General features: G+C 35.0%; 1 protein-coding gene across 1 annotated transcript in view; it reads left to right on the forward strand.

Annotated features, from left to right (window-relative positions):
* Positions 1–24135, forward strand: part of LOC115411062 (cadherin-18-like) — a 134632-nt gene that overhangs the window by 37916 nt on the left and 72581 nt on the right. The gene's annotated exons all lie outside the window — the stretch shown is intronic.

Below are 24135 nucleotides of genomic sequence, written 5' to 3' on the forward strand. Positions count from 1 at the left end.
TTTTTTTTAATGCCAAAACAGGAATAAAAACACTCAGGAAAAAAAATTGCAACTAAGGTTCTCATAATTCATTGCATGAAGGGTTAAATAAAAAAAAAAAAAAATATATGGAAACAAACATGGTTGTACCAAATAAGGCACCTGCCAAAGCTTAAGCTGAACCTCAGTGAAAAAAAGACCTCACAAGCCCAGACAAAAAAAAAAAAAAAAAAGGAAAAACAGACCCAAACAATTCACTCAACATGCTTCCATGGGTAGTGCAGCAAGGTGGTTTGTGGAAATACTACAGTCTGCTTGTCTGAACCCTTGAAATCGCTGGCACCTCTCTCAAACCTATTTGTCTCTTCCATTTCGTGGAACCTCCAGGGTGTGCCGCACATTTAGAGGAGTGCCCCACTTGTGAAGCTGATCAGACTAATCTCTTCCTTCACAACAATGAGCTGGACACCAGGCATGAAGGAAGCGCTTATTTTTAGACCAGGTACAGAGTCGATCAAATGTGTTTTTGTAGGCTCAGGTAAAAGTGGCTTGTGTTACAGCCAGGGAAACATAAATGGTAGAAAACGCAGCATTTTGCTTCAAAATATAAAAGCCTAAATTGTAGTCTGAGTAAAAAAAAAAAAAAAAAATTCAAGAGACGTTTTGAAAACTTGGAGAATCCTGACCTCCACCAAAGCCATCGTCTGTTGTCAAGGCGTTCTTAGTAAATCATTACCTCTGCCAAAAGGTATTGTAATGACTTTGCTTTGTGTGTTTTGTTGTTTGTTTGTTTGTGAGCAACTTTACAGGAAAAACTATTCCACCATCTATACCAAATTGTACCCACAGATAGGCCTAGGCCCTGGGACCAACCCATTAAATTTTGGGCCAAGTAGGCCAAAGTTCAAGGTCACAACATCTACAATTTTCCTATCTCTCATTACACTGGGTTACAAAAAAATGTTTTTTGCAAGTTGTCTAGGTTTTTTCAACTGAATTAGGACCATTTTGCACCACTAAATCCAAAAATGACATCTGTTTTTCTCAATCAGGTCAGATTTTTTGCTAATTTGATTTTGAAAAATTTGATCTTCTCACAAAATATAATAATTAATACCAAAATAAGATCGGTTAGCACGCTTCATGAAACTTGTGACTTGATTCCTGTTAGGTACAATGGTGTATTCACCGCAGATGTAGCAGAATACGTCAGGCTTATTTTTGCAAGATCTTCTAGCCGAAGCCATTTCATTCACCTGTAATATTAAAAAAAAACATTAATCGTAATTGGCAAAAGTAAAATCTTCAGACATCGTTTATTGCAAGAAATATGAAAGAATTTTGTATCATATGATGTGAAAATGCCCATAAATGTAAGCAAAAATGTTAAAAAGCCAATATGTAGCATAGTTGAGAAAGTTGACCTGATTGAGCAAAATTAATGTGATTTTTGGATTCAGCACACCAAAATTATCCTAATCAGCTCAAAAAAACTTAAACAATAAATTTGTTTGTAAGTAAATCATTACCTCCGCCAAAAGGTATTGTGATCACTTTGCTTTGTGTGTTTTGTTTGTTTGTTAGCAACTTTACAGGAAAACTATTCCAACCCTCTTGACCAAATCTTCCCACAGATAGGCCTAGGCCCTGGGACCAACCCATTAAATTTTGGGCCAAGTACGCCAAAGTTAAGGTCACAGCAAGGTCACAACATCTACAATTTTCCTATCTGTCATCATTGAGCAATTTTCCAAAATTCTTAAAAAAAAAAATTCAAAACGACTCCAAATAGCCTCCAATTTGATCCACCTGTAGCTTATAACAATATCTTGTATCTGGCACAAATTGTCCACATCCACTGTGGAATGTGACTCTGTGGACATTTACATTTAACATTGAAAATCCCATTACCACACATTTTTCATTATAACTCAACAAATATTGATTGGAATTGAATATAATTTGACATACACATGACTGGTACCCAGCTTCACTTTTACTGCTGTTGGAACAACCTGGAACTGTTTAAACCCTTTCATGCACAGTGGTCACTACAGTGGACAGCTGTTCTCTTGTATATTCATTATTCATGGATTTTGTTGTTTTAGTTCCACATCAGCCAACACAGTGGACACTAATGCATCATCCCAAACACTGTAATTCACACCATTACTGTAACTGTGCTGTTCTAGATAAACCTGATCTGCACTAACATGCTTTGGTGTAAATCAGTTGCTAATTGTTGTTAGACTGTGACAGTTTTCTTAAACAATTTTTTTTTTTTTTTTTTCATATTATCTCCATAAAGTGAGTAACAGCTAGTATTAAAATGTAAGATCTGCATTAATTTTTTTTTATTTCATAGTTTTCACAGTCTATCACTTTCTCATGATGGGTTTTAAATATATGATTCTTTGCTTCAAAAATTAAATGCATGGTGTCCAGCTGAGTGGACATTTTTGTAACTCCATGAAAAATAGGCTCATAAAAAAAAAAAAAAAAAAAAAAAAAAAAAAATCACTGCATTGTTTTTTTTCACACCTAAAGAGGAATAAATTCACTCAAGAAAAAAAAAAAAATATTGACTAAGGTTCTCATAATTCATGCATGAAAGGGTTCATGTTAGAAGTAAAGAAACACATTTACTGATATACTGTGAGAAAACTATGAAATAAATGCTGATAATCTGATGTTTTCTCACATTTTAACATACCTGCATGGATATAATATGCAAAAAAAAAAAAAAAAAATTGTCTAACAATTCACATGTTTTTACACTCAAACATGTTAGTGCAGATCAGGTTTATCTAGAACAGCACAGTTACAGTAATGGTGTGAATTACAGTGTATGGGATGATGCATAAGCGTCCACTGTGTTGGCTAATATGGAACTAAAACAACAAAATCCATGAATATACAAGAGAACAGCTGGAGAAGAACTGTCCACTGGAGTGACCACTGTGCATGAAAGGGTTAATTTAAAAAGAAATAGTCGATCCACACATGCACACAGTTTGGGGTGCTTGGCGGAGGTTTGCGTTCTCTGAACACTTGTTGATGTATGTTTTTGTCTTGGTGCCAAAGATGATCTAACAAAAGATAGAGACATGTACCATGTCATGTCATGGGGGTCGAAGGGAGACTTGTGGCTGCTTCGTTAGAATGGAATGATACAGGAAATGTGTCTTTGTGAAAACAGTTGGATTCATAACAATCCCAAGACCTCTGCAGTAATTTTTTTAACAATTTATCCATATACGAACAAATCGTGAATTCAACTCGTAAGATCTGAAGTGAACAAAATGATCGTTTTGTGAGTCGAGTGACAGCTTGAGGTGTTACAACCAGTGAAGCCCGTTTACAGCAGGTCTACAGTCTGTCATGAAGCTTAACATCGTAATTTCCTTATCCTCATCCTTCTCATCATCCAAACCAAGGTTAAGCTCGACCACTGTGGTTAAGAAAACTGCTCTACTGAACTTCAAGACAAATTGTTGCAAACATTAGAAGAATGTTCAGAGACGTTTGAGAACTGATGCCATAATGATATACAAAGTAGGGCTGTGTATCGGCAAGAATCTGGCGATATGATACAAATCACAATACTAGGATCACGATACCATATATCACAATATATCATGATACTGTTAAAAAGGCAATTTTTTTTTTTAAATGATTATTTTCTGGAAGGATTGAATTACACCAGAAATATGTCCAAATACTAAAAACATTTTATATCAGAACAGGATCTAATCATAAAATTTTTTCTAATTCTCCTAGTTTCCAAAAAAAACTACCATCTGCCTCTCAGACAGTAAAAAGTGTTTATAGGATGCGTAAAATAACCATTATTTCATAAAACAGTGTTAAATAATAATAAATAAGATATAAACAATAAAGAAAACCAAAAATAAAAATGAACCTCCGCCATATCTGCATTTGAATAAATACTTTAAAATATCAATACAGTACTTTTTAATATCGATACAGTATTGTGAAATGAAATATCACGATAAATTGCAGAACCGATATTTTCTAACACCCCTAATACAAAGTTCAAGCATATTAGACCCAAGTTAGTAGGTACAGTTTTATGATTTTTATTGTAATAATACCTCTTTGCATAGATCTTTACTTGACCATGGTAACAGTGATCATATGTCAGTTGGTGTCCCTACCTCCAAACTCATATGTTTTCTTTTAACATAAAAACTTCTATAGTGCAAACAAGTGATTAAGTTATAAAAAAAACAAACAAAAAAATCCAAAACTGGAGCGTGGAGAACCACAAGTTCTAGATGTGGTATCAATATTGGTAAAATAAACTTACCTCTGATACAGTTCATTCCTTTACTTTCTTGGTAAATTCCACTCGATTTTCAGTTGAATAACCTCTCAGCTGACAATGTGGCCCTATTGTTTATCTGTTGCTAGGTAACCCATTTGAAAGATTCTGTCAGGCTATTGTTTTCCAAAATTACTTATTTGTCCCAAAATATTAGTCCTATCAACTTGCCATTTATGCTAGTCTCTTCATTTACCAAAAATATACAAGTATGCCAAACTGCAGCAGTCAATTCTTTTTGGATTTTGTGTGATGCCCAAGACACACACACAAACTGAGTCCGCTTCCCTTTTATAATGTAGGATTATCCTCTGTATTTTGTGTTTTTTTTTTTTTTCAATAAAAATCAGGTCATTTCCTATATTTAATTAACTGATGTTGTTGATGTTCATAAAAGCTCAGATTAAAGTTGAAGGTTATTATAGCAGAAACAGAGAAAAGTAAAAAAAAAAAAAAGGGATTATTTTCAGTAAAATTTATCATTAACTGAACATAAAGTGTTGCCATCCCTCTCTCATTGATCAAACTCTATGGGTTTTACTGGTGAATCAATCATGGTAACTATGGAACCTCTCAACGTCCAAATGGGTCATATCCGATGACCATAAAAAGACGACAAACTGCATTTTACATCAGTTATTTACATGTATTGATAGGATTAGTGGATCAACAGGTATTAAAGATTTTCAATCAGTGGGGTGGTTTTGGTCACCACTGGATGTTTGGGTCTGTATGGGTTAAAAATTGAAATTTCATTAGAATTTTCAAGAATTAGCAGAGTTAGCTTGATGCAGTCAGCTCTTTCTGGAGTTTGTGTGATGCCCGAGACACACATACACAAAAATAGTCCACTTCCCTTTTATAAAGTAGATACTTTCTGTCCCGTGTAGTACACCGATAGCGTGTTATCCATTGTGAGTATAAAGCTAGTCGTGGCTTTTTAGCTTAATGATACTCAAAGTGCTTTTCACTGCATCACATACTAGTGAAACAGTCACTTGGAGCTACTTTGGTTTCATTGTTTTGCTCAAGGACACTTTGACAGAGTTAAAACCACCAACCCTCCAGTGTGTAGAAACGCTGCTCTACCAACTGAGCCACGTCCACCACCAAAGCTTATATCTCATCTTCTTCTGGGAAGCGAATATCATCAGTAACTATTTTTTAGTACCACCTTCACAGTGGTTCCTGATGCAATAGTAAACCCGATGTGAAACCATGCGGATTACAAATCGGTCGATCCAGAATCGTCATGCGCGCGTGCATCACCATGTTACGATGCATGACATTTAAATAGCCCAGCCGAGCGAGAGGTAAATCTATGAAAACAGTAGAGCGAGTTTTCCAGGCGGCTTTGAGAAATCGACCACAGATTTTCAGTGTAAACAAGATTATTTATGTATGGAAAAAATGTGAAACAACAGTAGTTTTACTGTGTTGCTTGTCGCGTCACAACGGACCTAACGCAGCAACATACTCTAAAATTTCTTTATATTTTAAAGGAGTGATATTTGCTTTTTGAATGGAGTTATGCATTTTAAAACATTTCCCTGTGGTCTACATAAACTGTAAATGCTATGCTTGGGTCTGAATTCTTCATTAATTCAACTCCACAGGTCCAGAGTAATAACACCAGAAAGGTCGTTTTGAGCGCTTGCCCTTTAAATGCAAATGAGCCACTTCAAGCCCCACCCCCTCCAGGTTGTTGACCGTGCTCTCTGTCCCAATCAACCAACGACTGAACATTTAGGTCATCAGCTCAAAGTTTGGACATATTTTCAGTTTTTACTACAACCGCTGCTGCTGACAAACAATTATGTCGTACTCGAGAAATGTTCATCAAAAGCGTTCACCTTATATGGGCAAATGTCGTGACGTAACTACTTATACATAACAAATTAAGCAGGAATTAAAACAGGTTGTAGAAATCCACTTGATTTTTGCCGGAATGAATATAACGATAGCTTTGCAGCACCTGGAGGGTTCAAATTCAAACTATTTGAACTATTAGGGTCCATATACACAAATAAATGAACCAAAGCAGGGGTGTCAAACTCATTTTGGTTCAGGGGCCATATTTAACCCAATTTGATCTCAAGCAGGCCAGACCAGTAAAATAATGACTTAATAACCTATAAATAATGACAAATCCAAGTTTTTCTTTTTGTTTTAGAACAAAAAAACCCCAATTAAGTTATGAAAATATTTACATTTTACAAAAAAAATGTGAATAACCTGAAAAAACAGAAATTTCATTTGAAAAATTAGTGCAATTTTAACAAAATGATGCCTCGACTTATTATTTATACATGTACATTACACACAGTGTTACATAAAGATTTGGTAACAGGAAGAATATTGTTAAAATTTTGGAGTTTGGAACTAAAATTTCAACAATTTCTACAATATTCCATCTCTTATTATTATTATTATTATTATTATTATTATTATTATTATTATTATTATTATTATTATTATTAACACAACTACAGATCACAGTGGATCCATAAATGCACAAAAACATTTAATAACAGGCAGAATATTGTTAAAATTGCACATTTCAGGTTGTTCATCTTTGTTTTTATTTATGTATTTATTTGTATTTTATTGTGAAAGAATAGGTTTGTAAAATGTAAATATTTTCAGTGTAATGTCATTTTTTCCACTTAATTTTTTTCCACATAATTTTTCACAAAGAAAATTTGTAGTTGTCATTATTTCTGGGTTATTGTGTTGTTATTTTTTACTGTACATCACATTGGTCTGGATGTGGAACCTGAACCAAAATGACTGTGACAACCTGGACTGTTCAGGTTCATTTTTGCACTTTCATCCTACGGGCCGGAATGGAATCTTTGGCGGGCCAGATTTGGCCCCCGGGCCGCATGTTTGACAACTGTAAACCAAAGACTAATAAAAGTGGGTTTAGCAAAATATGATCCCTTTAAATAACAGGAATCAACTCCAGACATTAAAGTCCCAAACTGCTGTGGCCCAGGTGTGCTCAATGTGGAATCTCACCGGGTTGTAAAATGGTACAGGTGTGGTGGATTGCTTGTAATAAGCATAGTGACGCCCATATAAACACCATAAAAGGGCATGTGTGGTGCCGTGGTGAAAACAGCTGACTATGGGTTAGTACTTCAGAGAGATGCCAGAAAAGAACAGGAAGAAAAAGACTAAAGAAAGCAGCGAAATCAAAATACTTTAAAGGGATCATGTTTTGCTAAACCCACTTTATTAGTCTTGGTTCATTTATTTGTGTATTTGGATCCTAATAGTTCAAAAAGTTTGAATTTCAACCCTCCAGGTGCTGCAAAGCTATATTTATATTCATTTTGGCAAAAATCGAGTGGATTTCTACAACCGTTTAAAATCAAATCAAACAAAAGCAACATGCCATCTTCCAGAGCGTCATTATTAGCATTTGACTGCCTCTTCTGCTCAGACTTTCTTTCTTATCCCCTTCCAAGAAAATCTGAAAGGACATATTGGACCAAGCTAAAAAAAGTCTATGTGCCATCCCATTTTATGGACCTGCTCCAAAATGCCATGGATATACCCTACCGTTCTGCCAAGTTTCATGAAAACCGGTAAATATGTTTCTTTTACTGTCCTGAGTCCGACAGCACACGATTGATTTCAAGACCAAACTGGAGTCTGATGATTTTGTCCACATTCTGGCGAAACGTTGACAGCGAGGATGAGCTGTCAATGTCAGTAGTCGCTTTTCTATTGGCCATATGTGCAAAATTTTTTCCGATATTTACTAAATGTCGAAAAACAGAAGTGCATAATGTCGGTGTTTTCCAATTAAATCACAAATGCGATGATGTGTTTATTTATTGATCGTGAGATGACATGAGAAGCTATTCTATAACATGGTGACAAACATAAATATGTTGATTTACAGATATATATATATATATATATATATATATATATTTATTATATATTTCCCCTCTATTCCGTACTAAATTAAAAAATGATTCAATTTCCTGGTTTGTCCACGCATCCTTTTTTAAAAAATTTTTATTCATGTGACTCTAGTTGCAGAAAAAGGTCTTTCCATTGCAGTTTTGTGTGATATACCTTTTGCGCTACATCACTTTTCCATTGGCCATATGCACAAAATTTTATCGATATTTACTAAATGTCGAAAAACAGAAGTGCATAATGTCGGTTTTTCCATTAAATCACAAATGCGATGATTTGTTTATTTATTGTCGTGAGATGACATGAGAAGTCATTCCATAAACATGACAATGAACATAAATATGGTGTTGATTTACAGATATATATATATATATATATATATATATATATATATATATGTATATATATTTATTATATATTACCCCTCTATTCCATACTAAATTATGAAAAGATTCGGCTTCCTGGTGTGTCCACACACCTTTTGTTTTTTTTCATGTGACTCAAGTTGCAGAAAAAGGTTTTTCCATTGCAGTTTTGTGTGATATACTTTTTGCGCTACATTGCTTATCCATTGGCCATATGCACAAAATTTTATTGATATTTACTAAATGTCGAAAAAACAGAAGTGCGTAATGGCGAGTTTTTTCCATTAAATCACAAATGCGATGGTTTGTTTATTTATTATCGTAAGATGACATGAGAAGTCATTCCATAAACATGGCGACGAACGTAAATATCACGTTGACTTACAGATATATTCATTATTATTATATATTACCCCTCTATCCCGTATTAAATTAAAAAATGATTCGGTTTCCTGGTGTGTCCAAACATTTTTTTTTTTTTTCAATTCACGTGACTGTAGTTGTGGAAAAAGGTCTTTCCATTGCAGTTTTGCATAATATACCATTTGCGCTATGCCTCAAAAACTTTTAATCAAAAAAACAAGAGTTTTGGCGAAATTGTCGTGTTTCCATTCGGATATATAAGATATATTCGCACAGTTTGAGGGTCAATGGAAAAGCGACAATTATTTGCTGATGAAGACAGAAAGAGAAAAGAGCTCGTTGCTGGGAGCGAATCAGCCAAAGCCATTGTTACGGTCGGAAAAAATTGATGTTTTTGACATTTCCGTATATAAAAAACAAACACCCCAAGAGTTTTTTTGCACTACAGTCTCGGTCTTGTATTAACTAAATCAACACTTATCGGTGCAGAGAACTCCGGTGCAATCCCGGATGAGATAAATGATCTTTTATGATGTGTGTCGTTGTATATTGTGAGACGAATACATATTGTGACCTTTAGAAATGTGTGGAAAATCAATTGGAGCGTTTTGAATCTAAATGGCAGATTAAACATTGTACAAATCAAGGTACTTTGTTTCACCGATACTAAGAATCATATCCTACAAGTAAAAGCGAATAAACAGTGAGACAAGGTGCTGATGATAATGCAGGACTAGTATTTTTTTTTTTTTACACTTGCCTTTAATTCTATGCCAACAAGTGTGGTTTATGATTCAGCCCAAACAACAAAGCGATAAAGTAAAACAACTCATGCCTCAGGAATAGTTTCTACAGAGGTGTAACCGTCTGCTTTTCTGACTGCTGTGTACCTAATTTTCTTCTCAGCTGTACTTGCTTCGAACCTTTTGTTTATTTGCACCGTCTGAGATTAGTGGTTACAGGCAATCCCCAAAAAATGTAGCGAAAATGTTTGTGTACGTGGGTTTTAAGTGAGTGTCTTTGACTGTACGTCGTCTCAACCCTTTCCTACTGGTCTTCCTTTGTTGTGGGGAGAAGAGGCGGTGCTTCAGCGGTATATGTTTTGACCTGCTCTGGTCTTCTGCTGTCTGGAGTTTGACATCAGTAGAAAGTGGATGCTGTGAAATCGAAAAGCATCGGATGAGATATCAGCAGGAAACCAAAACTTTAGCTATTAGCGGCAAATGACATAAGCCTCTTTCACCGCAGGACTGAACTGAGGTGCGTCGAGTGGTCTCCTTAACTTCTTAAATGTTTCACCTCCTGCAGTGTCATTGTGAGTACTGTTGATTACAGTTTTACTTTATTTTATTCACTTTAACCCTTTAACAACCACAGTATCTCCGGCGCTGCATTTTGCACTTTACAGCATTCAGATTATTGCTATCTATACTGAACTGTATTGTACTAAAAATATCGATACAGTACTTTTTAATATCGATTAGGGCTGCACGATTAATCGATTTAAATTGAAATTGGATTTTTTAATTGGGACGATTTTTAAAAAAAGGGAAATTTTAAAATCGATTTCATCTCTCGCGTGCCTCCGGGCCACGCGCCTGCGGGCTACCGTAGGCTCCTCCTCCTATCAGTGACAGTGGTCTGTCACAGAAGTCTGTGTAATGACCGGACTTTAACCCTTTCATGCATACTGGAACATGTATGTACAAACTAGAACACTGAGTGCATCAAATGCAGGGTTTACTAGCGACTCCCAGAAATATTACAAAGAAAATGGGGGACGCAGCCTTTACTAACTATGCACCAAAGTTATGGAATACAATTCCAAAAGACATTAGAGAAGCCAGTTCACTGAATATATTTAAAAACCAAATTAAAAACATTTTTATTCTCATTAGCCTTTGAAAGGAGATAAAAATGGGGTCACAATTCAGGAACCAGGAATGTGCGCTGGTTTTATTTTTATTTTATTTTATTGTATTTCTGTTTTATTTTTTATTTTATTGTATTTCAAATTTCATTTTATTTCTTGCACTTCAAAATTCTGTGTATAGTCAAATATTTTAATGTGCGCTGTTTTTATTTTATTTTATTGTATTTCTCTCAAATTTCATTTTATTTCTTGATGTATAAGCAAATCTTAATGTATTTTAATATTTTATTTTTTCAATCAATGTGAAGCACTTTGGGCTACAATTTCTGTATGAAAGGTGCTATACAAATAAAGTTTATTATTATTATTATTATTATTATTATTATTATTATTGTACATTCATGGATTTTGTTGTTCTTTCATTGTTTTTTTTTTTTTGTTTTACACACATATCTTTATTAAAGTTTTAAGACACTACATATCTTTTGACAATGAATGGTAACATTATGTAGATCTCTCCTGAGGATAAACCCCCAGAATCACAAGCCCTCCCCATAGTTTTCACACAATTTATCAGTAAATACATGTTTCTGTGCATCACAAATTAAACGTGTGGTGTTCAGCTGAGTGGACATTTTTGCAACTTCATGAAAAATAGGTTCATAAGATTTTTTTTTTCTTCATTATTATTTTTTAAATGTATTTTTTAAATTTTTAAAATTATTTTTATTTTTATTTTTTTTTTTTCATTTATTTTTCAGAAGAAAATTTTCAATCGCATTGTTTTTTTTCATACCTAAAGAGGAATAAAACCACTCACAAATTGTGATTAACCTTCATCCTACCATGACAGTTTACATACAAAACTTACCAAGTGGGGTCTTTTATGATCCCACTCTTATTTTGGATGCAATTCAGTATGAATTGAAAAAAATTGTCATGATAAGTCACTTAGTCAAATAGTTAGTACAGGGGTTGGACAAAATAATGGAAACACCTTCACCTCAAGATGATAATGCCCCAATCCATACAGCTAGAATTGTTAAAGAATGGCATGAGGAACATTCTAATGAAGTTGAGCATCTCGTATGGCCGGCACAGTCCCCAGACCTCAACATTATTGAGCATTTATGGTCAGTTTTAGAGATTCAAGTAAGACGTCGATTTCCACCGCCATCGTCTCTAAAAGAGTTGGAGGGTATTCTAACTGAAGAATGGCTTAAAATTCCTTTGGAAACAATTCACAAGTTGTATGAATCAATACCTCGGAGAATTGAGGCTGTAATTGCCGCAAAAGGCGGACCTACACCATATTAAATTATATTTTGTTGATTTTTTTAAGGTGTTTCCATTATTTTGTCCAACCCCTGTATGCAGCAATGTAACCAAAGTATAAAAATACATTTTGTAGTGATGTTTATTGTGAAATGGTCAATGGAACAATCAACAAACAACTAATCTGACAAATGCTTGTGCAGCAGTACATCGAGCAGGTCAACCTCTCAAAGCCATATTTCACTGTAAAGGAAAAGAATATCATGTTACAGATAGATTATTACAGGTAACTATGTTAGAAAACGTATGTGTCATCAGACACATACTGCCAATTTGGGAAAAAAATGTTGAGGTCATCCATGACCCCGGACACTCAGTCCATCATAACAAGTTCAGTTGATGTGATGATCCAAAACTTTTTACTATACAAACACCGGATGACCCAAGGAACAAACTCCTGAAAACGATGAATAAATGTTTCAGTTTAACACACAATGACACACATGAAACAACGTCTAGGGGTCATAAATGACCTTGCTTGGTAGGATGAAGGTTAAGGTTCTCATAATTCGTGCATGAAAGGGTTAAATGTGTTAATGAGCCCGCAGTACTTATAGCACTGTAAGCCGTGGCTTCACGCACGGATCCTGCAACTGAAATATAACTGCAGGTGGATCACTCATCTTACGTTGTCCTGGATCCGTACCGAACCAGGTCCGGGTCTCGGGGTCATCAGCCTCAGCAGAGGAGCCCACACAGCCCTGTGCCCACACACATCCACCAGCTCCACACATAGAATCCCTCCAGCGTGTCCTGGGTCGGTCTGTTCCACGCACGGATCCCCCAGTTTAAGTAGAACCGCATGTGGATCACTCATATTAACGTGGTCCACATACGCGCGACTGATGCCTGTCACTGACTTACACTGGTATCACTTCTGTGGGCCCAGATACCCCGAAAAGAAAGAAAGAAAAAAAACAAAAAGAAAAACAAACATTTTAAATAATTAATTTAGTTCTCTTACTTGCTAAATTTTTCATTCACAATGTAAGTTCTGTAACACAAAACCAAATATTATTTATTTTTGAAAGATGTTGAACTTTATTTAAAGCTGTTAGATAAATCTGGAAACAAAAAGGCTCTAAAAACATAAGTATTGCTCTGATTTGGACATTGTATTATAGTGTATTCCCCCTGGCAAACTTCTTATTTGGTGCTGTATACATTGTTTGTATACTCTACTTCATTCAATTAAGATTTAATGAAGAAAAAATAAACTTCTGTGGGTTCATCACATGATACCATCACAGATTTGAGGTCAGAGCAGTGCCTTGCATTGTGGGCTGCTCATGAAAACGACATGCTGACTTACTTTATGATATTAGGGCTGCACGATTTGGCACAAAAAAAAAAAAAAAAATCCCAATTTTTTCCTCTAAAAACTCAATTTTCGATTTTTGGGTGAAACTACAAAAGACAACAGATCGTGAAATGAATATCGCAATATATTGCAGAACCGATATTTTCTTACACCCCTTATGGCAGTCTTAAAAGGGTTAAACTGTTCCATTCCATTGGATCTTTTCTTGAAATAACACGATAGAAATGCAGCATTTATAGTTAACATCAGCGTAATTGGGTTAAAAATAGGAGAAGTCAATGCAGTGGTTGTGCTGGCTGGATAATCACCCATTTCCTTTAATTTAATACAGGATTTGTTGAAAGGAATAAAAAAAAAAAAAAAAAAAAAAAAGCAAATACCACCAATTCTATCCTTATGCTAAAATCCATTGAAATGTGTTTTGTAACAATCAGAGTGAGTTTAATCAGGATATTCTCGTTTATGTAATACATTATTTACACATCTCATTTATATAAACAGAATTTTAGCTGCATGTACTCACAGACACTGTTACATGCAGCCGTGCCAGAATATTAGTGGCAACTGCTGTGCAGAACGCATCCTGTTAAACGCTGCACATATATAACATGCCTTGGGCATAAGGCTGCTCAAAATAATATCATCATCATAAAAGGAGGGGAAATTATTTCCATTGACGGAGCCAGATGCTGTTGATTTGGAAGCTCTCTGAAATGTATTTGCGTAGAATCAGCATGATAATCAGACAATTAGAAGACTGATTGAAGAGAGCCCCAGGAGGTGAAAGTGAAACCACTGGAAAAGATATTCTTATTCTTATATAGAGACTGACTCACTTATGTACCGCCATTGACTCACCATTGTGGAGACGTTTTAATGTTACTGGATACGAAAATCTTTCAGAATCAAAAAGAAAACCTTAACGTCACTAAACCTGCTTTTTTTTTTCCAAAGAGCCATTGTGTAACTATCCTCCGTTGGTCTTAAACCCTTTCATGCATACTGGTCACTACAGTGGGACAGCTATTCTACAGCTGTTCTCTTATATATTCATGGATTTTGTTGTTCTTTTCGTTGTTTTTTTGTTTATTTTTTTTTACGCATATCTTTATTAAAGTTTTAAGACACTACATATCTTTTCTGACATGAATTGGTCACATTATGTAGATCTCTCTTGAACATAAACCCCCAGAATCACAAGCCCTCCCATAGTTTTCACGCAATTTATCAGTAAATACATGTTTCTGTGCGTCAAAAATTAAACGTGTGGTGTCCAGCTGAGTGGATATTTTTGCAACTTCATGAAAAATAGGTTCATAAGATTTTTTTTATTATTATTATTTTTGTAATGTATTTTTTTACATTTTTTAAATTATTCAATTTTTTTTGTTTTGTTTTTTTTTTTCAGAAGAAAATTTTCAATCGCATTGTTTTTTTCATGCCTAAAGGGGAATTAAAAACACTCAGGAAAAAAAATTTGATTAAGGTTCTCATAATTCGTGCATGAAAGGGTTAAACAGGGTACACACAAACAGGGTACACACATACAGGGTGGGGAAGCAAAATTTACAATATTTTGAGGCAGGGATTGAAAGACAGTGTATGACCAATTAGTTTATTGAAAGTCATGAGAATTTATTTGCCACAAGAAAATTGACATAATAGAAAATGTTTTTATTCTACAGGGGTTGGACAAAATAATGGAAACACCTTAAAAAAATCAACAAAATATAATTTAATATGGTGTAGGTCCGCCTTTTGCGGCAATTACAGCCTCAATTCTCCGAGGTATTGATTCATACAACTTGTGAATTGTTTCCAAAGGAATTTTAAGCCATTCTTCAGTTAGAATACCCTCCAACTCTTTTAGAGACGATGGCGGTGGAAATCGACGTCTTACTTGAAACTCTAAAACTGACCATAAATGCTCAATAATGTTGAGGTCTGGGGACTGTGCCGGCCATACGAGATGCTCAACTTCATTAGAATGTTCCTCATGCCATTCTTTAACAGTTCTAGCTGTATGGATTGGGGCATTATCATCTTGAGGTGAAGGTGTTTCCATTATTTTGTTCAACCCCTGTATGTGTCCTCCTTCTTTCTCAATAACTGCCTTCACACGCTTCCTGAAACTTGCGCAAGTGTTCCTCAAATATTCGGGTGACAACTTCTCCCATTCTTCTTTAATAGTATCTTCCAGACTTTCTCGTAATAGTTTTGCTCATAGTCATTCTCTTCTTTCCATTATAAACAGTCTTTATGGACACTCCAACTATTTTTGAAATCTCCTTTGGTGTGACGAGTGCATTCAGCAAATCACACACTCTTTGACATTTGCTTTCCTGATTACTCATATGGGCAAAAGTTTCTGAAAAGGTATGGATAATAGTGTTAGGTATGATTATGACATCAATATATGTTTGGTTTCAAAACAACTGACGTAGTGCCTGCTGAGAAAAAACAACTAAATGTTCATTGTAAATTTTGCTTCCCCACCCTGTAAAGATAATTGGACTGTTTTTATCCCGATATCCCCCCTTTCCGACCAAGGACGGCAAATGCCAGATTATTTTAAGTCTTATATCGGGTCGTCCAATGACCAAAGGGTTGGCGGTTAGAATCCTGGCTCCGACTGTCCACATGTTGAAGTGTCCTTGGGCAAGACATTGAACCCTTAATTGCTCCCAGTATGGTTTGCACTGTAAAAAAAAAATCTGTAATTTAACAGAATTTTCACTGTTTATTTCATAGATTTTTCCTGTATTTTTAAGATACGGGAAAATATGAATGAAATAACAAAATAGACTGTGATTTTACACGTTAAATGTAAAATAACATGAAAAAACTGTAACTGTGAATAACCATAAGATTTCCATTTTTTAAAAGACATTTTTTTCTTTTTTCACAGAAAAATAGTTAAAATACATTTGCAAATGTATCGTAATTTCACAAATATTTCTTTTCTATTCATGAGATTAAACTGTTAATTTAAAATGTAATACTGTAAAATAAAATGAAATAAAATGAGATAAAATTACTGACAATTAACTGTTAAAGAAGTATTTGTTCTGTAAGTTTAACCAGACTTATTTGTTAATTGACAAATATCTTGTGTAATTACAGGAGGTTTCACAACAAAAATGTTGAATTTTTTTTTTTTTTTTTTGAATGTATAACATGTATAAGCACTGATAAACTGTCCAAATACAGTTTTTATCAGTGGATTGTACAACTGAGTCTCATTGAAAAGTATTTATATATATATTTATAGGTAATTTGATTGTTTTAATACATGAAAATATTCTTTATTAAACATTAAAAAGTAAAAAAAAAAAAAAAAAAAAGCAAAATCTCATGTAAAGTTAGGGCAAAAAACTGTATGTTAATTATGGAAAATTACCGTATTTTTATGAGATGGTTATTTTTCGTTATTTAACAGTATTTTTAGCACCCCAGCTGCCGGAATAATACCGTTTTTTTACAGGTTCTTTTTTTACAGTGTGGCAGCGCCTTGCATGGCAGCAGCTGCCTACTGGTGTATGAGTGTGTGTGTGTGAATGGGTGAATGTTGGGCTTTGTAAAGTGTTTTGGGCACCATGAAGGTGTATAAAATGCACTATATACGTTCAGTCCATTTACCATTTATTTATATTTATAGGATTAAACTGTGGTCTGAGGTGTGTTAAGAGTGAATTTCTTCAAATAATTAGTTCCGAAATGTGTTGGCGCCGACAATCATAAGTATGAAATTTGTTCAATATTTACGACCAAAAATCTTCATTTGTGTGCGGAAAGCTGACGACTCCTGCATCATGACTCCGTGAATTGTGACATGGATTGAAATGTAGCCAATCAAGAAGCGAACTGACTGAGGAACAAGGAAGATGGCGTCAATAAAATAAAACAAACATGGCCGAACTGAAACATAAAGTTCGTTGGACCTCAGAAACCAAACTTATTGCATGGTTGCGGTTCTATGGGTACTGACAGATGAATGTATGTGTATGTATGTGGCTGTCATATGCTGCTATGAATGTTTTGCATTTGTTTGTTTGTCCCTAATTGTTTGGATGTCCAATAAGGCAGGGTAACTGTGAACTGAATTGCCCTTCGGGGATTAACCCTTTCATGCATGAATTATGAGCACTTTAGTCAGTATTTTTATCTTTAGTGTTTTTATTTCTCTTTAGGCATGAAAAAAAATATGCAAATTAATTTTTTATGAACCTATTTTTCGTGGAGTCATAAAAAATGTCCACTCATCTGAACACCAAGTGTTTAATTTATGAAGCAAAGAAACATGTATTTAAAACTCATCATCAGAAAGTGATATACTGTGTGAAAACTATGAAACAAAAACATTTTTAATGCCACATAAATGCCAAACAAACTGAATTGCTAAATCGCTAATGTTTTCTCACATTTATCATACTCTAGTATTAGTTATTACTCATTTCATGGAGATAATATCCTCCTGAGACCCAGGAATTTGATAGTTTTAGCTTTTTTTACATTAAAAAATTGTCTTGATTGGAAACTGCATAATGCAACAGTTTTTTCATAAACATTTAATCATAATTTTTATTTTTTGATTGATTTTTCATGGAATGTCCTTTGCAATGCATCGTATTTTTAAAGTAAAACTGTCAAACTTTTGTCCCCTACAGAGGACAAAATGCATTGCTGGGTCTCAGGAGGATATGCAAAAAAAAAAAAAAAAAAAAAAAATTGTTTCAGAAAACTTTTAATTACAGTCTAATAACAAGTAGCAACTGATTTACACTCACACATATTACTGCAGATCAGGTTTATCATGAGCAGCAAAGTAAGAATAATTGTATGAATTTCATTGTATGGGATTATGCATAAGCGTCCACTGTGTTGGCTGATATGGAACTAAAACAACAAAACCCATGAATATACAAGAGAACAGCTGTAGAAGAACTGTCCACTGGAGTGACCACTATGCATGAAAGGGTTAATAAAGTAGTCTGAATCTGAAATTCTGGATTTTTCCGTCAAAAATAGTCCCAAGAACACCATCATTGCTTCCTCTCGTATGTCCTCTTCTGTGTTGCGTGTTGTGTTTTCCAGTTGTTGCCAGGTTTCTTCTTCTTTTTTGTTAGATCACGTTTGATCACATGAGATGTCTGGCTTGGAGGACTAGATTCTACACTCAAAAAAATAATTAAGCCAAAAATGTTGACTTTATGTATTTTAATTACATGTAAATTTTCCATGTAATTTTATTACATAAGTTTAATGTAAAGAGTTGCATTTAATACAATGTTTTTTCTATCATATTGAGTCAGTATAAATAAATTAAATACCTTCAGTCAGATTTGCTTTAGTTAATGCAAACTTTTACATAAACTGTGTTTGACTGTGATGCTCAGCCTTTTTATGTCATCTAGTAAATAAATTTTACTTTATTTGTTTAGATTCACTTTATACTAAGCGTATTCACATTATGTTTGACTTTTTCGGATAAATAAACTTTAAATTTCATATATTTCAGTTATATTTTACTTTAAACTAGAAGCACTCGGAGAGCGCAGACCTCCGCCAAGGCTGATCAGTGGGCCCCCCCACCCCCGATCACCACCAAAATTTAATCATTTGTTCCTTGTGCCAGTATCAACATTTCCTGAAATTTTTATCCAAATTAAAGGCACAGTAGGCCAAAAAGTAAGGGCACCCCCATTTTTTAGATAAATTGAGATAAAATCCGCCTTCTGGATCAGATCCGGATCAGCCTTTGAAATGTGATAGAGGACCCCATTGTCAATTCCTGAGTTAAATTTCATGAGTTTTGGTCAATAATTAAGCGAGATATTGGGAAACGAAAATTTTGGCCCCATTTACCACAATGTTAACGAAAATTTCAAAGTGATCCAGAATCCAGGATTTCTTCCAGATCACCCCCAAAAGTTAATCATTTCATCCTTATCCCATTTCCAACAAACCCTGAAAATTTCATCAAAATCTGTCCATAACTTTTTGAGTTATGTTGCACACTAAGGGACAGACAAACAAACAGACAGACAAACCCTGGCAAAAACATAACCTCCTTGGCGGAGGTAAAAATATTACTTCATGTTTATTAGAGCCAAGAATCTTTTTTTTGAGTGTAGATTGGTGGTGAGACAGAATCATGTGTGCGGTGTGCTGTGTTGAGACTATCGAACACACCACAGAATACGATCAAAACTGTTCAGTGCCTGATTTTTTATCGTCATGTGTGAGGTCTGTAACATTAAAAAAAATCTCTTCAGATTTAGAAAATCCTTATGCGTCTACTCCGCTTAAGTATCACTTGTTCAGTCACAGAATAAATGCAGGTAAAGCAGGATTTGGGTGTCGCTGCACCTAAGCAGATGGAAATCTTGTCCCAGATTACACATGTTTAGTCTGTGGCTGAGTATTTATCCCTTCACTGCTTTAATCTAAGCCGATGTGTGACAGACTTTGGTGTCGCTATTACTTGTTAGCTTTGCAGTTGATACCTCCCATTACAACTACTGCACTTAGTCAACATCACCAACAACTATAGTTGAGCGTAATTTGCATGTAGAGATATTTAAAAACACGGAGATTAGCGTGGAGTTCTAAGCGCATCTTAATCCACACATATATGAAAAATATTTATATTTCTGAAACTATAATTCAGTGATTATCCCTCAAAGTATGACAGTCGTAAGTTGCGTTAATGCCTTGTGTTAGCGTCTCTCTTTAATGTTGGCACATGCATTTTCAGAGATAGAGCCGCAGTCTTTGAAGTCTGTCAGCTCCTATATCCTATTAAATATCAAATATATGTGTTTGTCCTTCCGGTACTCTCCATAAAGCAACAATTCTACCGTCACACATCGAATACTGACCTAACTCTCTTCAAGTATTTTCTATTCAGTGTCTGAGACTACGGTAACCCTTGTCATTATTGCTAAAATCGCTCATGATAAAGCAGTGGTTCTCAAACTTTTTCGAACAAACACCCTTTTACGTCATCATGAGCCTCCTGTTGACCCCCCCTGAAAGAAAATGTGCGCTCCGTAGGTAACAGCCTGTTGCGCCGCATTATGTAATAAATTCCCATTATGTAATAAAAGTTCAAAATGTAATAAGAATGTCACGTCATCTTGTAGCAAAGCAGCATTTTGTAATAAACTACCTCAATGCGTTATGTAGTAAATTTTTTCACATTATGTAGTAAGTTATTGCAATTTGAGAAATTTATTACACATATTTATTTTTTAAAAAATGTAATAACATGGTTCATTATGTAATAACAATCCAAAAAATTCATATAATTTTAGAGCAATTTAGAAGAAATTAGTCACATGAGCTACAGGTAATGGAATCAGAACTTTAACCACACAGTTTAAAGATTAATTTAGCACATTACATTTTCCTGAAAATAAAAATGTGTCAAGTGCATTTTGTAATAAATTTCTCAAATTGTAATAACTTACTACATAATGTGAAAAAATGTACTACATAATACATTGAGGTAGTTTATTACAAAATGCGTCAGTTTATTACATAATGCGGCTTTATTACAAGATGACGTAACATTCTTATTACATTTTGAACTTTTATTACATAATGGGAATTTATTACATAATGCCACTCAACACAGCCTCCTTACCTCATCATTGTCCTCCTTGTCGTGCCCATCCCCCCTCCAAAACAAGTTGTTGAGCAGGGGGGGAGTGGTACTACCGAAGACCAGGGGGTGTAGCTCAATAGGTGTTGCGACATACCCTGTAGCGATGGGGGGGGGCACGGCACAGCATGGCATAACATGCTGCTTGACATTAATGATGTCCCGATCTGGATTTTTTTGCTTCCGATCTAATTTTTTTTTTAGGATCAGTTTTGCAGATACCGATCCAATACTGACTTTTTACAGTAAAATTTTGATTTAAATTTGGAGTCATTATTTATAGGTCATGCTATTATTACCTCCGCCAGAAGGTATTGTGATCGCTTTGCTTTGTGTGCGTTTGTTTGTTTGTTTGTTTGTTTGTTTGTTTGTTAGCAAGATAACTCAAAAAGTTATGGACGGATTTTCATGAAATTTTCAGGAAATATTGATACTGGCACAAGGAAGAAATGATTAAATTTTGGTGAGGATCAGAGGTGGGGTTTGGTCCAATCAGAAGGAGGAGTGGACTCACATCATCAGAATGACCACAAATGAAGGAAAAAATGCAAAAAAAATGACGAAAATACAAAAATTAAATGAACACAAATGAGGGAAATAATGAACAAAATGCACAAAAATGAAGAAAATACAAAAATAAAATGAACACAAATGAAGGAAATAATGAACAAAATGCACAAAAATGAAGAAAATACAAAAACAAAATGAACACAAATGAAGAAAAAAATGAACAAAATACACAAAAATGAAGAAAATATAAGAATTAAATGAACACAAATGAAGGAAATAACGAACAAAATGCACAAAAATGAAGAAAATATAAGAATTAAATGAACACAAATGAAGGAAATAACGAACAAAATGCACAAAAATACAAAAATTAAATGAACACAAATGAAGGAAATAATGAACAACATGCACAAAAATGAAGAAAATACAAATACTGAACAACATTAAGAAAAATGAATATAAAAATACAATGAAGAAAAATTAGGAAAATAATGAAGAAAATGAAGAAAAATGAAGAAAATATAAAAACATAATGACCAAAAATGAAGAAACTATTGAACAAAATGAACAAAAATGTATATGAAACAAAATGAAGAAAATATAAAAATAAAATGAAGAAAAATGAAGACAATAACAAAGAAAAATGAAGAAAATATTTTAAAAAATGAACAAAATAATCAACAAAATTAACAAAAATGAAGAAAATATATGCTAAATATATGCTTTTCTTGTTTTACTTGAGATCACAATTGGGCTGAATGTGGAACCTGAACTAAAACAACTATGACACCTTTGACTCTTCATAACTTCAGTATAATTTTTGCACTTTCCAAATTCATACAGTGGGACGAATTAGAACCTTAGACGGGCCAGTTTTGGCCCACGGGCCGTATGTTTGCACATCTATAGACAGGTCTGTCCATGGATAATATGGGGGCGGAGGGTGTTCTGCGTCGTATGTTAGTGATGTACACATCAGCAGGCTACTCGTGGGGCGGGTCAAAAGAATGTCATTTTTTTTGAGGGGTGGGTTGGTTTGGTCAAATAATTCCACAAAAGTCCAGTGGGTTGAAAAAAACCCAAAACAGACTCACGCATCACGATAAAGTGAAAGTGAAACCTATAGACGTTTTACTACCGTACTTTCCAGACTATAAGCCACACCCACCCCGTCTCCAACGTCTCACCATCGATTCATTGATGCCAAGCTTACATGCACCAGCTCTATTTCCTTCTTCGTCAGCCGGATCGATCGTTAGCCCAGAAAACATAAATTAGCCACATCATTTTGTTCACAGTGTGCGGAAAAAAGTAGCGACTTATAGGCTGGAAAGTACGATAATTCTTCTAAGCCTCCCTTTGTTGTGCAGCTAATTTTCCTTTCCCATACGTTCGGAAACTTTAATTTGAGGGAGCAGGACTTGTGTTTACCCCCGCCCCAGAACCAGGTCTAAATCGGCCCGATCTCGTTACTAAATCCGATCTTCTAAAAATGCCAGATCGGCAGCAAGCTGTAGATCGGATCGGGACATCCCTACCTGACATTGATACTTATACAGACTAACACCCCCCCCCCCCCCCCCCATATCGCCCCCCTCTCAGCTTTCTCATTCCAAACGCCCCCCGACGGTATCCCAACGCCCCCCGTTGACAAACAGTCATAAATGGCTGAAGCACCTTTCGTAAAGTCTTTTCTCCTCGTTGGAATTCTACAGGTATGGTCTGCAACACCGAAAAAGTCATATAATTGTCAATCTTCTTTTTTAAGTTGAAGTTTCAGCGGGCAGCTCTGAACTCATAGGTCAAAAATATAATATTTTTATCAGACCGAATCAATAAATAATATTAAATCAAATATAGATTACAGCCAGATAAAAGAAGGCCTTTTCAAAATGCACCCAGACCGGTCGGTTCACAGTTCTCCATCACAGAGTCGTACATGCAGGACAAACACATTCTTGCAAATCTGACGTGAGTTGCAGAGCGATTCAACGTTGCTTGCAGTTATTCGACTTCTTCAACGCCATCTCTTATATATTATATTTAATTTGGATTTGGAAAAACAGCTTCCCTCTGTCTTTTCCGTTCCAGTGCTTTCTAAAAAATCCCCCTCTGCTTTATGTTCGAGTGGTTTGATGTCTCTCCTTATCATCGTAAATGTGTTTCCTCCTGCCACGATTCTTATTCACTTCACTGAGACTCGCACTAAGCCTGGCAGTATGCCCCGGTCATGTTAACATTCACGCTAAACCTTTTCCAGATATTTTTTTTAATAAATCCGACTCATCAGTTGCGTCACGGCGCCGGCGCTGCTCCGCTTTAATACGTGACTCCGACCTCGGGGCAGTATCAGTCACCGGGCACAGCTCTGACCTTAAAGGCACGGCCAACCTTTTAATAGCACTCTTAACTTGTTGTGTCATATGCATAATGGCAAAAGTG

Source organism: Sphaeramia orbicularis, chromosome 20 (assembly GCF_902148855.1).
Source record: "Sphaeramia orbicularis chromosome 20, fSphaOr1.1, whole genome shotgun sequence".
In the NCBI taxonomy this organism is placed as follows: domain Eukaryota; kingdom Metazoa; phylum Chordata; class Actinopteri; order Kurtiformes; family Apogonidae; genus Sphaeramia; species Sphaeramia orbicularis.